Here is a 13,057-nt window from a genome sequence, read left to right as displayed (position 1 = left end):
CCCCTGCGGTGCTGCAGCTGGACAAGACTCACAGCACCGAGCCCAGACACCGGCCTTCCTCCGCAGAAATAAACAGGACATCCTTCCTCTCTCGTCACCATCGCTGTGTAACTCACGCACCTGAACCCAGCAACGAGGCAGGCGAGGGTGGAAGCAGAGCAGGCACAGGTCAGGTTGAGCCCTCACCCACCACCAGGACGCCAAAAACTCCAAGGGCTTCCGCACCCCTGGGGGCTGGCGGAGGGTGGTCAGAGCCCAGCAGAAGTGCCACCTGGGGGCAGGAGGCGGAGGGAAGGAGCAGGTGCCGGAACCAGGGCCATCAACCCAACACTTCTTCCTCCCGGAAAGCCAGGTACGAAAATCATCAACACCCGAGATCCCCGAGGACTCAGACCTCGCAAACCAAGACAGATGGGGCCGCCAGAGCCCCACCGCTCACAGCCCGGTCCCAGACGAAGCACACCGCTCCCTCCTCCAGCACTCCCCGGCCTCGGAGGCCATGTGCCCCAAAGTGGGACCCCCCAAAAGTGGGGCAGCTTCCTCAGAGTCAGAACTCCTTTCCCGCCGGCTTCGCTCATCAGTGTGAGGACCGCGCCCTCTTCCTGCTGCCTCTCCAACCCCAGAGCACAGTCTCCCTAATCCCCCAGGGATCAGTCAACTCGGCCTCCAGGCTCTTCCGTGAGACAAGAAATGGACCAGGAAAAGCAAAACAGGCAATCTGCTCGTAAGCCCAGGAGGGATCGGCTCCCGCAGCCAGGAGGCGGCCACCCGAGCCCCAGCACCGTACGTGGCAGGGCCGCTGGCCCCTGGGCGGCTGGGCCCACCTCTAAGGAAGCAGGAAAGCATCAAACCAAAATCTTTTCTTTGAAGAGCTAAATGGGACACAAAAGCAGCAAAGCAACCGATGCCCCTCCTCCACCCCCAGCCACGGACGTGAAGTCTGAGGTCACTGGGCTCTCGTGGAAGGAGAGGGCAGGAGGCTGGAGGCATTGTCTACGGGTGACTCTCAACTGTCTGATGGTCAGCAGACCGGCTCAAAGGGGCCTTTGCAACCATAGGCACGAGGACAAAAGGGAACACAACACTGGCTTTGACGAGGGTCCCCAACAAAGCAGCGTGCACTCTGCGAACCTGCGTCCCACTGGTCCCCGCAGGCAGCACACGGGATGCAGGGAGCCGACCTGCCGGCCGAGCCAAGGAACCAGCACAGGCGCCCTCGGACTCAGCCAACAAACCACGGTGTCGGTTTCCCCTGCCTTCCGCCCGCCAGTGCGGGCCTTGTCAAACCATCCTCATTTGTCCCGCGGGGAAAAGCCCGCAGGATCCCTTCCCCAGCCCCTGCCTGGCGCACCCTGGGGCCACATGAGGGGCAGGGCGGTCTCCCCATCTCCTGAGCCTGGAGACCGGCCAGGGATGCCAGCACCGGAACCCAACTGCAAAGACGGAAATCAGGAGAGGCTGGGGGAAAACAAAGAGCCGAGACCACCCCGGAACCACCTCCAGCCCCATGCGTGCGGGCTCTCCACGCGCGTGCCTACAGCTCACAGGAGGTGGGGGGAGCACAGGCATCATGAGGCCATGGAAACCACGTCCAGAGGGGCAGAAGCCCGAGGCCGCCACCCACAAACGAGGGAAGGCGAACAAAGCCGCACCAGGAAGACCGGGGGCAGATGGTCCTTCCTTCAAAATAATGAGGAGACAGTAATCTCCCCTCTTTTTGCTAATCTGTTGACCCTAATACCAATTCTGCTCTTAATCACCGGGAGACAGCGCTGCAGCTGTGCGCGCTCGGCTCCATCCCGAGACGGCTCCCCTTTCTCCTGGCTCACACAACTGTCTCAGATCAGGACAGGGGAAAACAGCTACCGGCCTCAAGGGGATTCCCAGCAGAAACAACGCCCACCCTCAGAACGGGTGCAGCCTCATCTGTGCTTGGTGCTGGCGCTGGCCATACGGGTCTGCGGAAAAGCAGTGAGCTCTCTGGCGTTCACCACAGCGATCCCAACTAACCTGCGCCATCGGTGAACTCCTACCCACCCCGCAGCACCTAGCTCACAGCGCCCTTCCCTTGCTCAAGGACACCTCCTCCCTCCTCTTCCAGTTCCCCGATTCTCCCAGGATTCCTCCCGCATGTACCAGGAGCCCGTGTGCCACACCCAGCAGCCTCAGCTCTACAGAACAGAAAGGGAAAACACGCACTTCCCGCCCTGGACCAGCTCCCTATCAGAGGTGACAGGACTGCATGGTGGGACAAGCGCTCCAAGGAGGCGCCTGTGCGGTCACAGGCGGACGGCAGAGGTGTGAACTCTCCACTAGCAGGGCTCCTGGAGCTCCGCCATCTCCCCAGCAGGCTGAGGACCTGGGACGACAGAAACCCTGCTGGGCCTAGCTGGAGCGCTCTGCTGCCTAGCAAGTGCAGACGGGACTCAGTGAGTGAAGACTTAAGAAAGAAACAAGGGCACTGCCAGAGCTACAGGGCGGGGCTCCGGTTTCCAAACACAAGACACTTGCGACCTGCGCAAGCAAGTCTCTGCGGCACCAGTGGGCCGGGCGGCAGGCACCTGCGGGACAAGACTGGCGCTCCCCAGGTGTGCAGAGGACACATCCGCCCAAACAACCCGCACACGGACTTCTGCTCCCGTTTCTTTCCTGCGCCACAATAAACATCTCTCTTAAATCCGTTTCTCCATGATCTTTCCAAAGCACAAGACCCCCCCAGCCCGGGCGGTCACAGAGGGAGACGCTAACGGGCATCCTGTTCTCGGACGTGGGCTCCACACAGCGAGACCCAGGCCAGCGTCCGGCGGCTGTTGAAGACAGTTCCTGGCTGGCCCTCCAGGCAGCTCCTCCACGCACCCCCAGCGTGGCTGCCCGGTCCCCGCGAGAGCGGCTTGCATGGGAAAGAAACAAGGGCACCCTGTCCAGGAATATTCAACGCTAGCAACGCAAGGCTGGGCGGGGAATCGGTTCAAGATGCCTCCAGTGAGTTCTGAGTTCGCAGCTTCTCGACACACACAGGGCCCGCCTCGCTCAGCCAGCCAAGACTAAAAATAAGAATGTGTGAAGGCGTTTAAGTCAGTGGATTCCGCTTCCTTGCTGCTGCCTGCTTTCTGGGCCGAGAGCTTGCTTTTTTTTATTGGTTGCGTCTCTCACCCTCGGCTAACCGAGTGCTACGCATCGAGGAAATCCAAAATTAAGGCACAAAGCCACTCATAACGCGCGCTGGCACAAATCGGCTGCAAATTACTCGTTTGAAAAGCTCACCTCGGTGAGAGCTATCAATGGATCACTTTATTGCTGTACTCAATCTTCACAGACAGCAAGAGCGCACCCTGAGGGACTCGCGTTGGGGGCTGCAGGCTGGGGGCTGGCTCCGGGGAGGGAGAGCAGGCCGGCCTCTCCCGCGTCCACGGGCACGCGGGGCGCCAGCACCTGGACGGGACAGCCTACATGTCATCAATCACTGGTAATTTGATCTTCGCTTGTATTAAGTTATCTTTGTGTCAACAACCTCTGCCCTCGTGCTGTGTGCCAGGAAACACCGCCCTGGCTCTGAGGGGTCTTTCTGCCCCGCCGAGAGCCGTGCGCTGGCCTGCCACCCGCCCCCCACCCCCAACGACTGGCCCACACCAGGAAGACGAACGGGGCAAGAGCGAACGCAGAGGAGCTCTGTCATCCCGGCGTCCCAAATGCCCGAAGGACATGGCATGACCACACAGGGACACCTATGTGGGAGCTGTGGACTTCAAAACAAGACGGCCCTGCCCCCCAGCTAAGCACTTAGCTAAGGAACCAGGAGGATGTTCTGCTTGAGGCTTTGAAGGTACTTGTCCTCGAGCCAACACAAAATGTTGCCAGCTGCTGCTGGAGGGAGGGAGGTTCTCACAGAGGAAACCCCGCCCTGCCCGGTGTCACCTCCCAGCTCCTTCGCCTTCCCGATCCCCAGGTTTTAGGATGTAAAGAAAGCTGGCTGGTGATGTGCCTGTGATGTGGGCCAGGTGAGGGGCTGCGGTCTCCACCTGTGCAGCCCAGGAGGCCCGAGCATGGATCTTCCATGCATAAAAGTCTGGCCAACTCTTCGGACGGCCAAACCGGACCTGCGCTGGTACCTGCTGAGCGTGAGTGCCGCGGACCTCGCCGGGAAACACTGGCTCAGCCTGACCTCCCAGGTGCGTTCACTAACACCCTCCACTCTGCCTTCCAGAAACCCACCTGGCCTGCAGCCCTGCGCTCACGGACATTCACAGGGAGATGCAGCTTGGGCCGCGCTGTCCTCAGGGTTACCCTAAGGTGGAGACGTCACCTAAATTCAAACCCCACTTAAAGAGCACCGAACCTCTGAGTAATTTATGCCATGGGAAATATATAAAAGCTGGGAACTCTAATAAAAATCGAGAAGGCTAATAAAACACAAGAGGCCCTGAAAGCCGAGGGGGCTTGGTCCGTTTATCTGGAGCAGATACTGGCCTTGCCCACGTCTCGCAAACAATGGTTATTCATACATTTTAGCCAAATGCAAAAAAAAAAAAAAAATTCATCCAGATGAAAAAGTACAACTTTAAAAAAGGGGGAAAAAAAAAACAACACAGGTACTTAGAGCTTCAGAACAAAGCATGGCCCAGAGTTCTCACCTGTGTGCTTTAACGAGTTCATTAAAATCGGTTTTTCCAACGCAACCCACAACCCTAGCAGTGTCATTACATCTCAGGCCAAAGTAATTCCACCCCAGAAGGACTGGCCACCAGGCCACCAGGGACGAGCCATCGCGAGCTTACTATAATTATTACTACCACTGCCTTACAGGGAAACATCCCAACAGGCTTCACACCTCCACTGTTCTCCATCTACCAGCCCATTGGACAGAGGAAACACTCAGACCTCAAAGGCTTCTGGCTTGTATCAATAGGCACCAACCGTGTCTGTGCACCCCCACCCCCACCCCGCCCCGAGGGAGACTGTCTGGAACCCAGGCCGCTAATTACCATGTGTTCTGAAGTCCACAAGAACAAAGCTGCAGGCCTGCTATTAGAGGGAGGGCTGAGACTTTCAGAGGTGAGATTTCAGAACCCAACCAAGACAGTGGCAGGGGAGCACAAACCAGAACCCCCACCCTTTCCTAATATGTAAGAGGACGCAGGGAGGGGTGGGACAGCAGCTGCTGTCAGACAGGAAATGCCCCCAGGCAGGTTCAAACCAGGCAGGGATGGCAGGCCACACTCCCCCCACTGAGACAGCACCTGCCACACCTCCGGCATCCTCTGACCCCTGAGGGTCACCAGAAGCTAAGAAAACAGGGCCATTCCGTCTACAGTGTACCCAAGCGACCCTGGGGATCCCTTTGTGCTGATTCCCTAGGGCGGGCAGCTAACCTGCGACAGCCACTTCTCCAGGAGTGACCAAGCCCAAGCTGACAGCTGCTACTGCAAAGGCCACGCTCCACGGGTGGGCATCCAGCCCAGGGGCCGAGGCCCAGGCAGGATTCCTGCATCCTATCTCAGAGTGCCTGGGTTCCATGCCCCGCTCTGGCTCCTGACTCAGCTTCCTGCCAGGCCCCGGGAGGCGGAGGTGAAGGCTGGAGTTGTTGGGCTCCTGCCATTCACGTGGGAAACCTGGCCTGAGTTCCAGGCTTTGGCCTGGCGTGTCTGGCCCAGGCCCAGGGGTTGTGGGTATCTGGGGGAGTGGCCCAGTGGATACAAACGTGAATAATTAAAAAAAAAAAAAAAAAAGCCACGCTTGCAGCCTACCAGCTACCTTTTCTCTGCCAGCAGTGGGCTTTGGTCATTAGGCTGAGGGACATGATTAACGATAAGGGGATGCCAAGGCATATGCCCAGCCCACGTGAGCAGGGTGCAACCAGCCAGCCACACCCCTTCAGAGTACCACAGCCGGGATCTGAGTTTTCCAGCCTCTGGCCCCCAAATGCTAGCAGGTTACCGACTCCTGCAAGAGGTACTCCCCGGAAGTCCCATCAGAGACCTGAGGTGCTGGCCAGGGCGTCCAGCTGGGAAACAGGACCCTGCCCAGGAGGATGGGGAGGGCGAAGCCTGCTCTCCATCAAGACACCTGCTGGCATCGAGAAAGACCCCCCACCTCCCCCTCCTGCCCTACCCCTGCCAGGAACTCTCAGCAGGTGAGAACCGCCCGATCAGCTGAGCCCACAGCACTCACAGATGGTAGCACTGACAGGGAGACCAGACTGCGGGGGGGGGGGGGGGGGCACTGACAGGGAGACCAGACTGCGGGGGGGGGGGGCGGGGGCACAATGCTGATTTCTCCTGCCAGGCAGCTGCACCTGCGCCCCAGGCTTCGCAAGCCACGCGCGGCTCCCTGGAGGCCACAGGTACCAGAGGCGCTGCAGGTAGCCGGCTCCCCGCCTGCTCAGGGAGAAGGCTGAGCTGGACAAGAGGATCCTTGTCCAGGTCAGACCCCCGAAGACTACACACACACACACACACACACAGCCGCAGCGGCACTCATTCACTTCCAGAATGCTGCAAGACTGCTAGGGAAAAACCGCAGTGTGTCAGTCTACACGGGGCTCCTGACCCGGCAAGGCAGGGCCCACGGCTGCTCCGCGCCAGAGCGGGACCGGGTCCGTCCCCGCCACTTCCCCCGCGCCCAGGGCCCAGCTGCCCACCTCTGCGCGGGGACCCGCCGATGCTCTCGGCGCTGGACGAGTGCACGTCGGCAGGGGCCCGCCGCAGGCTGCTGAAATAACCCCGCGGGCGCGCGGCGCCGCCCCGGGGGCCGGGCGCGCCGTCCCTGCGCGCGAAGATGCCGCTGAAGAAGCGCAGCAGCCGGCGCTCCGAGGCCGCGCCGGGGCCGGCCGCCGGCGGCGGCCCGCGCGCGCTCCAGCCGCTGCAGGTCGCTGTTGTCCAGCGTGCGGTTCTTGCTCCTTGCTGCGCTCCCAGCGCTCCGCGTCCGAGAGCGCATCGCTCTTGCTGAGCACCTCGCCCACGTCCAGGGTGTTGCGCTTCTCCGACGCCGGGCTGCGCGGCGGCCCCGGCCGCGGCCTCGGCGCCCGCATCCCAGCTCAGGCTCCCGGAGCTGCTGCGGCGCCTCCCGACGCCCAGGGGCGGGCTCTCCTCCGGGCCGCTCCAGTGCCTGAAACTGAGGCTCCGCCGCAGGGGCGCGGCCCGGGCCCCCTCCAGGTCGGGGCTGCTGGGACCCTCCTCCGCAGCCGGAGGGCCGTCGGCCGGGTGCACCGGGTCCGGGCCGCGAGCGCACGGCCGGAGCCGCCCCAGCTCCAGCTGCCCGGTGCTGCGGGTCCGGAAAGTGCGCGAGTCCCAGGCGCGCGGCGCCGCGGTCCTCGGAGCCCTCAGCGTCCGCCACCTCCTCGGCCTCCTCCACCAGCCGCCCAGGCGCGCCCGGGGAGCGCGGGGGCCGGGGCCGCCGAGCAGGGCGCGGGTCGGGGCCGGCCGCGGCCAGCTGCTCCTTGCTGACCATGGTCACGGAGATGCGGTAGACCGTCTTCCTGGGGGGCGTCCCGCGAGGCATCGCGTCCGCGGGCGGCGACGCGGGCTCGCCGCTGCTGTCCAGCAGGTACATGGCGCCCGGGCCGCGGCCACCGCGCCGCCCGCCGGGGCCCTGCGGCAGCCAGAGCGCTCGCGGGCAGGGATGGGCGGTCGGCAGGAGGGTCCCCCGGGAGAGGCGCTGGAGCCGGCGGCAGGGCCGGGAGCGGGGCCCACGCCCCCCCCGCGCAGCGGCGGCCGCGCTCAGGCTGCGGGTACGGCGCCCCCGGCGCCCGCCGGCCCGTGCGCAGCGCGACCCGAGTGCGGGGGTCCGGGCCCGGGGCGCTGAGCATGAGCCGGCGGGGCGCGGAGGCGGGCGGGCGGGCGGGCGGTCAGGCGCGGCTACGGCCTCGCCGGCAGGTGCGGCCGCGACGCGCAGGGCCCGGGGCGGGCGGCGGCGCCCGCGGCTTCATTGTCTATGGCGCGGGGGCCCGCTCGCGTCTCCGGGCCATCTCTGGGCCTCTTCTGCTCCGTTCGGCGACTCCCGGGCCCGGGCCGCGCGGGCAGCTGCGCCGGCCGCGGTCGAGGGGCGGGCGGGCGGCGGTTTAAAATGGAAATGCGCGCCGGGGCGGGGCGGGGGCCGACGTGCGGGGGCCGCGGACCGCGCGCCCAGCCCGGCCGGCAGAGCTCGGGAGCGCGGCGGCGGCGGCGAGCGCGGCGTGCCCAAGCGCCGGGCTGGATCGCGGAAGCGCGGACCGGAGCTTCGCGGCGCCGGCCCCGTCCTAAGGGGCCGCGCAACCCAGGGCTGGGCACAGGACAAAGGAGGGGCCGCTCTCCTGCTGTGGGCTCAGGGCGGAGCTCTCAGCACGCAGCTCTGCAGACCACGCTACGCAACCAAATAAATGACTTGTTGGAGTACAAAGGTTATCTTTCATACCGGCTCCCAGGAAGACAAGAACCAGGGAGGAGGAGGAGACCCAGTGTGTGGGGAGGGGCAGGAGGAAGGGCCTGCCTGTCCCGGCCGGGTGGGGCCACGTAGGATGTCCACCTGCACAGTGGGGAGGCAGACAAGAGCTGCTGAACTCTGACCACCGCAGGGAGGGCCGTGTGGTGTATAACACTTGGCGCTGGGCACTGGTCTATATCATTCATCTCGGACAGAGACAGACCCTCCATTTGCTGCAACAACCAGGAGCGGGGAACTCCATCCAGGTCTTCCACGCGGTGGCAGGGGGCCCAAGCAGTTGGGCCATTAGCAGGGAGCTGGGTGGAAGTGGAGCAGCCGGGACTGGAACTGACACTCCGTCATGGGATGCCGGCGTCCCAAGCAGAGGCTTAGCCTGCTGTGGCCCCCCAGCCCCAGCCCCAGCTGCTATTACTTCAAAAGTTGAGCTTCCTGTCCATCAAATCCGCCCACTTGCTGCCTCTTGTCTCTGAGACACTGGGCCCAGGGAACATCGGATGCAGGGCGGATGCCCGTCACACGTGCCTGGTCAACACGGCCGTTCCCCACGCTGTCCTGACATGTGTATGCATTTCAGAAGAGAAGTATGACAAATACGAAGTCCATCAGTCAAACCAGATGCTTCTCCAGGCCCGGGACTGCCGAAGTTCACGGAGGCACAGGTGGCCGAAGCAGTGCCTTGGCTCGGGCTAGCGATGTGCAGGCAAAGACCAAGTGCCAGTGTCCCCCCTCTACTGTGTTAGCAAACACTCGGGGGCTCCCACCTCTGTTCCTGACGCTGAAAACAACAGAAAGGTAAGCAGGTAGGCTCTCTTCTGAAGGAAGTTAGAGTCTAGCAAATCTGGAATGTTACCCAGGTGAAATTACATATTCAGACTTAATAAAATAAACCAGAAAGACTGCTGGGTGGTTTGCTTGGTTTTTAATTGAGATGCATTTTATTGACTTTTTTTTAAAGATTTATTTATTTATTTGAAAGGCAGAGTTAGAGAGAGGCAGAGAGAGATCTTCTACCTGCCGGTTCACCCCCCAAGTGGCAGCAATGGCCAGAACTGAGGGGATCCGAAGCCAGGAGCTTCCTCAGGGTGTCTCACGTGGGTGCAGGGGCCCAAGCACTGGACCATCCTCTGCTGCTATCCCAGGCCATCAGCAGGGAGCTGGATCAGAAGTGGAGCGGCCAGGACTCGAACCTGCGCCCATATGGGATGCCGGCACTGCAGGCAGAGGTGTGACCTGCTACGCCACAGCACAGGCCTTGGAACATTTCTAGAGGCCATCCTGTCAGGGGGATGCTAAGCCTCAGAGAGGGCGGCCCCTCCCCAGGGCGCACGGCCCACGCCTGCCTTCCGATGCTGTGTCTTTTGCCGTGGGAAGCACCCCGCTTTCTGGATGTTAGAGCGAGCAGACGTGTGAGCCCTCCTGAAGTGACACCCGTCAGTGGTCCATGCCACCTGGACATGGTGCCCCGAGCAGGCGCTCACTGATTTCCTCATTCTCCCACTGGTTCGTTTATTCGTTCAATATACACTCAGGACCTACTGCAAGGCTGCACAGTGACAAGGCGGGGTGCCAGTCCTCCAAGGCTGGGTGCTGTTACCATAACGACTGAAAGGGGACGAGCCACCCCAGAGAGGGCCCCGGTGCCCAGCGTTCCATCTCACCCAAGAGTACCACGAAGACCTGGCAGGAGTCGAACATTTCGCAGCCACAGCTGTACAGCACTCAAAGGTCTTCTGGATACGCAAGATGAGAAACAGACACTCGGCAGTGTGGCCAGACAGCTCTGCCGGAGGCAGAGGTGGCACCGGAACCCACACCGTCCCACTGTGTGCAAGAAGCCCCGGCAGCTTTCCAACACTGTGCTGCACTTCAGGACGGGGGCACCTGGTCCACGACCGTGCGACTGAGACACGGGCATCGCGGAGGGAGCGGGAAGGGGCGGTCCTGCAGAGCTCCGCAGGGCACCCTCCCTGTCTCCCGGCCACCCCACCTCTGTCTAGAATCCAGCCCACGTTTTACACCGTGCCCTGCCTGGATGCAGGCTGCTGGAGTAGAAGAATCCATTTGATCCACAGATGACAGGGAGTCTTCCAGGGAATCTCTCAGCCTGGCCAGCCAGCCTGTGGTCACTGTTCCGGCTGCCCTGCCCCAGGAGGAAGCCCTGACTTTCCACACCCATCATAACGACCCCACATCGGGCCTGAGCATCTCAGAGCGTGGCCACCTGCCAGCGCGGCTCCCCGCCGCCCCGGATATGGGCTCGCCCGATGTCAAGGAGACTCGCAAGCTCCTGTCACTCCCGACCTAAATCCCCTCCACAAAGCCAGACCTGCCCTGCTCCGGAACAGCAGAGCCCTGACGCTGCTCCGTGTCCACGTGGCTCAGGCTTTTTAAACAAATCCCACGGCGACCATCGTGTCTTGAGTATTCCCACACCATAGAATCTATCACCATTTTGGCTAAAAAAAATAAATAAATAAATAGCGCGGATTTGGTGTCTGTATCCAAACCCCCAGCAGCCAGGCAGTGCCCACGTCCCGGGAGGAGAGGACTCCTGCTGCCTAAGACGAAGGCCGGCAGGGCCACAGTCCCACCAGCCCCGCCCGCCCCCCTCCCACCTGCAGATCAGCCTTCCCCAGAGGTCACTCTCGCCAGCAGCACCAGCGCCCAGAGCCTCTTGAAGGAAACCTCTGGCGATGGTCGGCAGCAGCGCCATCTGCTACGCCGCTGGCTTCCCACACGGCACAGCCTGACAGCCAAGAACCACGCTCACACGTCTTAGCAGACCCCTGGAGGCTGGCAATGCTGCCCTGGCCTCTGCACACCCACCCCAGCAGCCAAGAAAAAAATCCCCCGAGAGGTCATTTGCAGCCCGTTCCTGGCAGCCACCTGCCTCAAAGCTGCATGGGAACAGCAGACACGCACGTTTCGCTGCCTTGCTTGGCGTGGATTCCCAACGCGAAGCATCGTGACGCTGCGCTTCCGGGGCAGCCGCCATGCCCTCGTCCCCTGCTTTGGACATTCCAGGGGGACACGTGAGCAACCCCATTCTTCCCCTTTAACCTGACCCTCGTCTGCCCCGCCCCTAGGGAGGGAGGCTCTGACCCAGCAGGAAGCAGCCCACAGCTCTCCTGGAGGACCAAAGACAAGAGCCACCAAAGAGCCACCACCTGGCACCAGGCCGGGGAAGCTGGCGGCATCTGTTCCCCACTTTCCCCACAGGCTCCACAGCGTCTTTTCCATGGACAACCCCATGTGTGGCCACGGAACAGTGAGGACAGGTTGGGGGCCAGCTACTCATCAGAACTGAACGTGGCCCCACCTTAAGAGTAAGGGTTCTGGGGCCTGCACTGCAGTATAGCAGATAAAGCCGCCACCTGCAGTGCTGGCATCCCATATGGGCAGCGGTTCGAGTCCCAGCTTCTCCACTTCCGATCCAGCTCTCTGCTATGGCATGGGAATGCTGTAGAAGATGGCCCAAGTCCTTGGGCCCCTGCACCCACGTGGGAGATGCAGAAGAAGCTCCCGGCTCCTGGCTTTGGATCGGCACAGCTCTGGCTGTTGCGGCCATCTGGGGAGTGAAGCAGCGGACGGAAGACCTCTCCCCCAACCTGCCTCTGCTTCTGCCTCTCTGTAATTTTGCCTTTCAAAATGAAATGAATCTTTAAAAAAGAGAGCGAGAGAGAGAGAGAGAGAGTCCACTTCCTTTCAGAGGTATTTGTGGACCTAGGCGGTGTGGTCAGCGGAAGGCCCTGGAGGAACGGGAGTGGTGACCCCCTCCCAGCCCACCCCTGCCCTGGGGTACCTGAGTCCAGCTCAGTAACCTGCCAACAGTGGGCTTCCCAAGGAATCCTCCAGGACACACTCAAGCACACCAGCAGGGGGCACCTCACCTGCAGGGGGCTGCACCTGCCAGGTGGGGCCGGAACATCAACCCTCGTGGCTGGGGGGCTTCAGTGTTCCGGGCAGGTGTGCAGCATCAGCCATACCCAGATCAGTCTATGCAGGGGCAGCACTCAGGGACCAACAAGTGTCAAAGCGACCGACACCCAGAAGAGGGGGTGACGTGTGGTAAGGCACAGGCAGGTAAGAGAAGGCAGAGAACAATCATTTTTTGGCTAAAACTCTCGGAAGAGCCTGCAGAAAGGGAGGTGGTGTTTAGCCTTAGTCTAGAGCAGGATGCCTCATTTCGGGCTGCACAGTTCTCTGTTCTGGGAAGTTCTCCAGCGCACAGTCGGGGCCCGCAGCACCTGCCAGCCACGACCTCAAAAATAATCTCAGGGGGCCGGCGCTGTGGCTTAGCAGGTAAAACTGTCCCCTGCAGTGCCGGCATCCCATATGGGCACCGGTTCAAGTCCCAGCTGCTCTGCTTCCAATCCAGCTCCCTGCTAATGCTCCTGGGAAAGCAGCAGAGGATGGCCCAAGTGCTTGGGCCCCTGCACTCATGTGAGAGACTCAGAGGAAGCTGCTGGCTCCTTGCTTTGGCCTCGCCCAGCCCTGGCCATTGCGGCCATTTGGGGAGTGAACCAATGGATGGAATACTGATAGCTTCTCTCTCCCTCACTCTCTCTCTCTCTCCGCACCTTGAAGATTGATAGCTTCTCTCTCTCTCTCTGCAACTCGCCTTTCAGAGAAATAAATA

General features: G+C 61.8%; 1 protein-coding gene across 5 annotated transcripts in view; it reads right to left on the bottom strand.

Annotated features, from left to right (window-relative positions):
- Positions 1-13,057, bottom strand: part of AGAP1 (ArfGAP with GTPase domain, ankyrin repeat and PH domain 1) — a 527,161-nt gene that overhangs the window by 380,238 nt on the left and 133,866 nt on the right. The window contains exon 1 of one of the 5 annotated variants that reach the window (XM_062193817.1): positions 6,638-6,709. The exons of the other annotated variants lie outside the window; for them this stretch is intronic. The gene's annotated coding sequence lies outside the window, so the exon portion shown is untranslated. Of the gene's footprint in view, positions 1-6,637; positions 6,710-13,057 lie in introns of those variants that run through there. 5 annotated transcript variants of the gene reach the window in all.

This window comes from Lepus europaeus, chromosome 1 (genome assembly GCF_033115175.1).
Source record: "Lepus europaeus isolate LE1 chromosome 1, mLepTim1.pri, whole genome shotgun sequence".
Classification (NCBI taxonomy): domain Eukaryota; kingdom Metazoa; phylum Chordata; class Mammalia; order Lagomorpha; family Leporidae; genus Lepus; species Lepus europaeus.
This window is presented reverse-complemented; position numbering and strand designations above follow the sequence as displayed.